This window comes from Dromiciops gliroides, chromosome 4, assembly GCF_019393635.1.
Source record: "Dromiciops gliroides isolate mDroGli1 chromosome 4, mDroGli1.pri, whole genome shotgun sequence".
Taxonomy (NCBI): domain Eukaryota; kingdom Metazoa; phylum Chordata; class Mammalia; order Microbiotheria; family Microbiotheriidae; genus Dromiciops; species Dromiciops gliroides.
In genome coordinates, this window is record NC_057864.1 from 442692083 (window position 1) to 442700250 (window position 8168).

Consider the following 8168-nt stretch of genomic DNA (forward strand, 5'->3'; position numbering starts at 1 on the left):
CATTTATATACACATAACAGAACATAAAAGACGGCCGTATATGAAAACACGAGTCTCCACTTCATATTGCTTGATTTTTAAAAAATTTATGATAAACTCTACACATTACTTTCAAAATTGTCCTGTTTTTCTTGCTTTATGAACTTATTTCTTGGGGTTAGGGAGGGAGGGAGAAAATTTGGAACTCAAGATTTTATAAAAAAATGAATGTTAAAATTATTTTTACATGTAATTGTAAAAAGTAAATACTATTCTAAAAATAGTCTTGTATGATTGCACATATGTAACCTATATCTAATTACTATGGGAGGGGGGAATTTAGGGAGGGAAGGAGAAAAATTTGGAACTCAAAATTACATAAATAAATGAATATTAAAAGTTGTTTTTACATGTAATTGGAAAAAACAAAATAGTATTGAGCTTTTTTCTTTTCTGTACACTTTTTTCTGGTTAATAGTTCTGTATATATATATATTTTTTTTTGTGAGGCAATTGGGGTTAAGTCACTTGCCCAGGGTCACACAGCTAGTAAGTGTCAAGTGTCTGAGGCCGGATTTGAACTCAGGTCCTCCTGAATCCAAGGCCAGTGCTCTATCCACTGTGCCACCTAGCTGCCCCTGTATACTTTTTAAAATGCTATAACGGTCCCTTTCACCCCATCATGACTGATAGCCCCTCCACACCTTCTTTCTTCCTCCCAAATAAAAAAATAAAAGCCTTACAACAAATAAACATAGTCAAACAAAATTAATCCATGGATGTTCAAAAACATGTCTCTGAATCTTGTGTTCGTCACCTCTATCAGGAGGTGGGTAACATCAGATATTCTCTGGAGACATGGTTGGTCATTGCATTGATCAGAGTTCTTAAATCTTTCAAAGTGGTGCATTGGACAAGAGTTCTGGATTTGGAATTAGGAAGAGCTGAGTTCTACTCCCGCCTCAGAATCTGACTGGATGTGTGACCCTAGGCAAGTCACTTAACCTCTATTAGACTCAGTTTCCTCATCATACTAATAACACCCACTTCCCAAGGTGGTTGTGAGAATAAAATTAGATACCATGTGTACAGAACTTACAAACCTTAAAGTGCTCTATAAATACTAGCTATTGTTATAGTATCTGTGTTCTGATTCTGTTCACCTCTGTGTTCATATGCCCAGCATTCTTTGAAGTCATCTTTTGTCACTTCTTACACTGTGATAATATTCCATTACATTCATTTACCAATTGTCTAAGATCATTATAACATTGGAGAGAACAATTCCAGTCAAAAGATGGGGTAGGAAGCAGAATTGCTAGGGGTTGAGGAGGGAGTGAAAGGAAGTAGAAACTTGGCTGAGAAAGGAAGGAGACCTTAGAAGACAATAATTTGAGGGGATGATAGGGCCTAGTGAAGGTTTTGTAAGGCTGTGAGAAGGTAGTAGGAAAGGAATGGGTTGATAGGGAGATATTAAAGATTAGAGAGAAAAGGGATGGTAGAGGGGGCAGTCTGCTGGAGAAGTAGGCAGATTGGCAAGAGAGTTCAACTTATTATCAGAATGGAAGAAAGCAGATGTGGGGAATGATGTCATGGCGTTTTCACATGAAGAGAAGGAAAAGGTAATGGTGAATGGTCTTGGAAGTTCTCAGCAAATTGAGTGTGGATCAGGAGCGGAATGGAAATCTTGAAAAGAGTAAATGTTTGTAATTTCTTCTGTCTTGAGTGAGATTGAGAATCATTTATGGAGGAAGAAAAGGACAACTCTGCTGCATTAGAAAACAGATTTACATCGGACCCAGTCAGCACATTTGGACTTCCTCCAGCACGGCCCAGCCACACAATTATGAGGGGAGAGATGGAAGGTAAGTGATCTAACAATGGGAGTGGGCAAGGGATAAGTATTTGTAAGACAAAGGATCTAAGAGTGGTGGATGTTGTATTGTTGGACTGGTTAATTATATGTTCAAGATGGGGGAATAAAGAGAAATCAGAGTAAGGGCAACGACCTGGGAAAGTACTGAGGGATTGGAAATCATTTTGAGGACAGAGAGTGGTTTGAGGAAGGGCGAGGGGCAGGAAGAGAGGAAAAGGTTATGGTCAGACTGAGGAATGTCAGAGTTTTTGATCAAGAAAGTGAAACAGTTGTGAGCAATGGTGAGAACTATGATGCAACAATTCCCACGTGACTGAGATGAGGGTGGAGTAGATTGTGGGACTTAGAGGTTAGGCTGGTGAGATCACCAACATGAATGTTGAGGTCCTCTGATCCTGACATAAGGACAGGAAATAGGCAGAAGAAGAAGACAGTGGGCTGTCTGCTTAAAAGCCTTTAGAAAAGGAGAGAGAAGGACTTGGGGCCAGTATACAGTAGCCATCCTGGTATAGATAGGACCAGGCCTGCGATTTTATCGGCATGGAGAATTCTTATGTGACAAAATCCCCCAGTGCAGTCCTCTGCTTCGCCATGCTGCCTCTCATGACACGGATAGGGCGAGAAATTTGACTCAGTGAATGAAGGAGGCCAGGTTGCTGAATGATGGTAAATAAGGGGCAGTTCAGAATTAGCAGCAGGGCACAGGGGTGTTCCAGCTCCTCCTTCCAGAGGATTAGTAGGTTGTTTGAGAAGTGACGGCAGGTGCTGTAGAGGAGGGCCAGAGATGGAGCACCACTCGGAGGAAGCTGGGTCTCAGTGAGAACAAGTAGATGGAAAGAAAGTTCCAGAATGAAGGGAAGTTTGTTCCTCATGGAACTGGAGTTCCAGAGGGCACAGTGGTTAAGATCTGGGCAGAGGTGGAGTGGGACGTGGGAGGAGGGTTGAGGAGAGAATGAGAGAATGAGCAATGGGAATTAGAGAGAGGAGATCATTGACTCCTAAGCAGTCAGTGATTAAAGAATATAGAGAAAATAGGGAAATGAAAAGTAAAGGGTGGTAGGGATTTGATAGCTACATGGGGTAGCATTGGGTAGCAGATGAAATAGAACACGCCACAAGGTGATATGTTAGGCAAATGGCCAAGGACAGCCGGGGCAGCATGGGTGGTATTTATGGTGGAAGAAGACTGTGGGCGTTGGTCACCCCACTCACTCCTCTACCATATTCCCCAGGATATATTCTAACGGTCCACCAAGTAAGATAATCTCATAGGGGAACGTCTACATGATGATGTGGTAAAAAGATCATAGAATTCAGGGGTCAAAAGACCCTGGTTAGGGTCACACTCTGAACCTCACAAGCTGTCACTGAACCAGTCCAAACTTTTCTAAACTTTTTCTCATTTATAAAATGAGGATACCTAAACCTACAGAATTACTGTAGATCAAATGTGGTTTATAAGGTATTATAGATCTTCTACCCTGCCACACCTCTCCCCCATAAGCCATATTTGGAATGCCTTTGCCCTCTCTTTCCATATGTATAAATCCTGTTCTGCCAAAAACTTGTGACACTTAGGGTTTTTTTGTTTTGGGGGGGATGAGGCAATTGGGGTTAAGTGACTTGCCCAGGGTCACACAGCTAGTATATGTCAAGTGTCTGAGGCTGTATTTGAACTCAGGTCCTCCTGAATCCAGGGCCAGTGCTCCATCTACTGTGCCACCTAGCTGCCCCAACACTTAGTTTTTATTTGTAAAATACAGGAATTAGACAAAATGATTTTCATAAAATTCATTTTTATAAGTTTTTGGTGATGCCTTTTTTTTTACATCATCATAATTTCCCCCAACATTCCTCTCTCTTCTCCTCTCCAAGAGCCATCTCATTTAACAATATTTTTAAGCCAAAAAAGAAAAAGAGTGGTGGGGAGAAAGCTAGCTTAACTGGTCAATAGTTGAAAAAATCAGTAGATGATTTCTAAGGCTATAAACTTCCAGGGCTAAAATTTTTATATGACTACTCATAAGACTCCCTCTCTAAATTCCCAAGAGTATTTAGTACTTCACATTATTTCTCTCAGTGTATAGGCAGTGCAATAGAAAGTGCTGGGCTCTGACACTTATTAGCTGTATGAACATACATAATCTCCCATGTCTTGGTTTCCTTATCTGTAAAATGGAGACACTTGTAATACCTACCTCAAGAGGTACATAGCTTCAGGGGAGAGTCAGGAAGTCCTAGGTTGGAGACCTCCCCTCTGACACATACTAGAAATGTGGCCATGGACAACTCATTTAACTTCTCAGTGCCCTAGACACTTCTCCAACCAGACTATAAATTTAAATTACTGATTAGTTGCAGACTTAAATTGGGTGAAGAGGGTTTGGGGTTTAGAGCATAGAGACTTATACTTATGAAATCACCATTTTTTTTTTAAAGTTCCTATCTTTCAGAGCTGCGGCAAGAAATGTTGGCCATCATTATAACAATTCTTCCCAATGAGGCTGTATTTCAAGAGAATTCACTATTTTTCTAGTTGCCTGTGTCTCAAACAGTATTTACAAATAAATGCTTGATGAAGTCATTACTCAAATTGTTTCTCTTGGGAAGGAAGCTAATTAAAGCATATTTGCTAAATAAACTAGGGACGAAACATCAGACTATCTTTACTAGGTAACAACAGAAAAAAAATTTCAGATTCCTATATTATCGAAACATTTGGGGGGCAGCTAGGTGGCACAGTGGATAAAGCCCTAGAGTCAGGAGGACCTGAGCTCAAATCTGGCCTCAGATACTTAACACTTACTAGCTGTGTGACCCTGGGCAAGTCACTTAACCCCAATTGCCTCACTGAAAAAACAAAAACAAAAACAAAAAAAAACCCAAAACCCCAACACATTTGGTTTATTTTCTTGCTTTCCTATTCTCCAGAATTTAGAAGCTTAGTTGCACCAGCAAAACAAGGTACTTTATATCTAGCGCACCGGATGAAAAGGTATTTAAAAGTTGTTTTTGCCCCATTTGTCTCATAGTGTTGTATACTTGCACCGTCATTTCACGCATTGCTATTTAGAGCTAGTAGAGACCTTGGAGGTCATCCAGGACAGCCCCTGCTTTTTACAGATGAATAAACTAAGGTCTAGAGAAATGAAGTCATTTGCCCAGGGTCACACAGGTAGGGAGGGACAAGCAGGACTCCAGACTTTTGACTAAATTCAGTCTTGGGTTGTAACAGCCTGCTTATTATAAAGAAGCAGCAGTAACTAATTCACTTTTCAGGAAGCTGCAGGGTTTAGTAGAAACCCCTAATAGTTTAATTCATTGGTAAGGGAATTTCATAATAAATCTTTTGGTGAAAAACAAAGAGCTCAGTTGAGAATCAGATCTAGGATTTCAGTTTGTTTTTTAGGTGGAGGGGAAGGAAGACTGTATGTGGAATGTTACTTGTGTAAACTGTCAGAAACTTTCAGTGTTTTGTTGACTTTACTGAATTTTTTTTTAATTAAAAAACCAAATTTGTTATTGGTTTTCAACATTAATTTTTCTTTTTCTTTCTTTTTTTTTTTTGCAGGGCAATGGGGGTTAAATGACTTGCCCAGGGTCACACAGCTAGTAAGTGTCAAGTGTCTGAAGCCGGATTTGAACTCAGGTACTCCTGAATCCAGGGCCGGTGCTTTATCCACTGCGCCACCTAGCTGCCCCTCAACATTCATTTTTTTAAAATTTGAGTTCTGAATTCTCTCCTCCCCTTCCCTTCCCACTGAGAAAGCAAATTATACATGTTAAATTATGCAAAACATAGGAGCCAGGTTGCCAAAAAGGAAAAAAAGGCAAGAAAAATAAAGAAAAATTTAAAAATCATGCTCCAATCTGCACTCAGACTCCATCATTTCTCTTTCTGGAGGTGAATGATATTTTTCATAATAAATTCTTCAGAACTTGTATCATTGTATTGATCATAATAGCTAAGTCATTATAACATTGCTGTGACAGTGTTCTCCTGGTTCTGCTCACTTTACTCTGCATCACTTCATGTCTTCCCAGGTTTTTCTGAAACCATATTGGTCCTTATTTCTTATAACATAATAGTATTCCTAATGTAAATTTTTTTTTAAGAGCTGGAAAGGACCATGGGGATGTAGTCCAGCCTCTCACAATAGTATTCCATGAAAATCACAAGCTACAATTTGTTCAGCCATTCCCCAACTAATGGGCATCCCTTCAATTTTCAACTCTTTGCCACCACAAGAGGAACTGCTGTAAATATTTTTGTACATATGAGTCCTTTTCCTTTTCCTTTTTCTTGGATCTCTTGGAGATATAGAACAAGTAGTGGTATTGCTGGGTCACAGGCTATGTAAAGTTGTATAGCCCTTTTGGCATAGTTCCAAATTGTCCTCCAGAATGATTGGACCAGTTTACAATCCAACCAACAGTGCATTAGTGCCTCACTTTTTCCAATTCCCCTCAAGCATTTGTCATTTTCTTTTTCTATCATTTTAGCTAATCTGATATGTGAGATGATACCTCAGAGTTGTTTTAATTTGCACTTATTTAATCAATAGTGATTTAAAGCATTTTTATATGACTATAGATAGCTTTGATTACTACTTCTGAAAACTGCTTGTTCATATCCTTTGACCATTTATCAATTGGGGAATAAACTTGTATTTTTATAAATTTGACCCAGTTCCTTACATATTTGAGAAATGAGGCCTTTATCTGAGTTTGTAAAAAAGTTTTCCCCAAGTTTCTTGCTGTCTTAATCTTGGCTGCATTGACTTTGTTTGTACAAAACCTTTTAAAGTCAATGTAATCAAAATTATCCACTTTCTTGCCTGTTTTCCTATCTCATTTGGTCATAAACTCTTCCCTTATCCCGAGATCTGACAGGTAAAAATTTCTATGCTTCCCATAATTTCTCCAATCACCTTCTATGTCTAAATGACATACCCATTTTGACCTTATTTTGGTATATGATGTAAAATGTTGGTTTTAGCCAAATTGCTTTTCAGTTTTCCTAGCAATTTTTGTCAAATAGTAAATTCTTTTTCCTTTTATTTTTTTGTGTGAGGCAATTGGAGTTAAGTGACTTGCCCAGGGTCACACAGCCAGTAAGTGTTAAGTGTCTGAGGCCAGATTTGAACTCAGGTCCTCCTGACTTCAGGGCCAGTGCGTCATCTAGCAGCCCCCATAAATTCTTTTTCCAAAAGCTTAGATTTTTGGGTTTATGAAACACTAGATCACTATGGTTTTCTACAGTGTATTATGTACCTAATCAATTCCACTAATCTAGCAATCTATTTCTTAGCCAGTACCAGATTATTTTGATTACCAGTTTATAGTACCATTTGAGATCTGGTTGCTAGACCACCTTCCTTCACATTTTAAAAAATTGATTCCCTAGATATTTTTGATCTTTTGTTCTTACAGATGAATTTTATTATTATTTTTAGCTCTATAAAATGTTTTTGGTAGTTTGATTGGTATGTCACTGAATAAGTAAATTAATTCAGGTATAATTGTCATTTTTACTATATTGGTTCAACCTACTGATGAGCAATTAATATTTCTTCAATTGTCTTTATCTCTGTGATAAGTTTTCTAATTGTATTCAGATACTTTCTTGGTTTTGGCAGGTAAACTTCCCAAGTATTTTATATTGTCTGCAGTTATTTTAAATATTAATTTCTCTAACTCTTCTTGCTACAATTTTTTTGTAATATATAGAAATGCTGACAACATATGTGGGTTTATTTTGTATCCTGCAACTTTGCTAAAGTTAATTGTTTCAACTAGTTTAGTTGATTCTCTAGGATTATCTAAGTACTACCATCATATAATTTGCAGAGTGATAATTGTTTCTTCATTGCCTATTCCAATTTCTTCAAAAAAAATTTTTTTTTGGTCTTATTGCTATAGCTAGCATTTCTAGTACAATGCTGACTTATAGTGGTGATAATGGACATCCTTGCTTCAAGCTACTGAGAAGGCTTGTAGCTTGTCCCCATTATAGATAATGCTCACTAATGGTTTTATATAATACTCATCATTGTAAGGAAAGCTCCATTTATTCATATCCTTTCTAGTGTTTTTTGTTTTGTTTTTGTGGGGCAATGGGGGTTAAGTGACTTGCCTAGGGTCACACAGCTAGTAAGTGTCAAGTATCTGAGGCCAGATTTGAACTCAGGTCCTCCTGACTCCAGGGCCAGTGCTCTATCCACTGTGCCACCTAGCTGCTCCCTCTAGTGTTTTTTAATAATAATGAACGTTGTATTTTATCAAAAACTTCTTCTGCATCTACTGAGTTTAT

At 38.3% G+C, this 8168-nt stretch overlaps 1 long non-coding RNA gene across 1 annotated transcript in view; it reads left to right on the plus strand.

Annotated features, from left to right (window-relative positions):
• The window catches only part of LOC122725337, a 103272-nt gene extending 97791 nt beyond the window's left edge, over positions 1–5481 (plus strand). Inside the window, exons 2-3 of the long non-coding RNA XR_006352725.1 lie at positions 1706–1844; positions 5427–5481. This is a non-coding gene — a long non-coding RNA (uncharacterized LOC122725337). The remainder of the gene's footprint in view (positions 1–1705; positions 1845–5426) is intronic.
• Positions 5482–8168: the final 2687 nt, after the last annotated feature.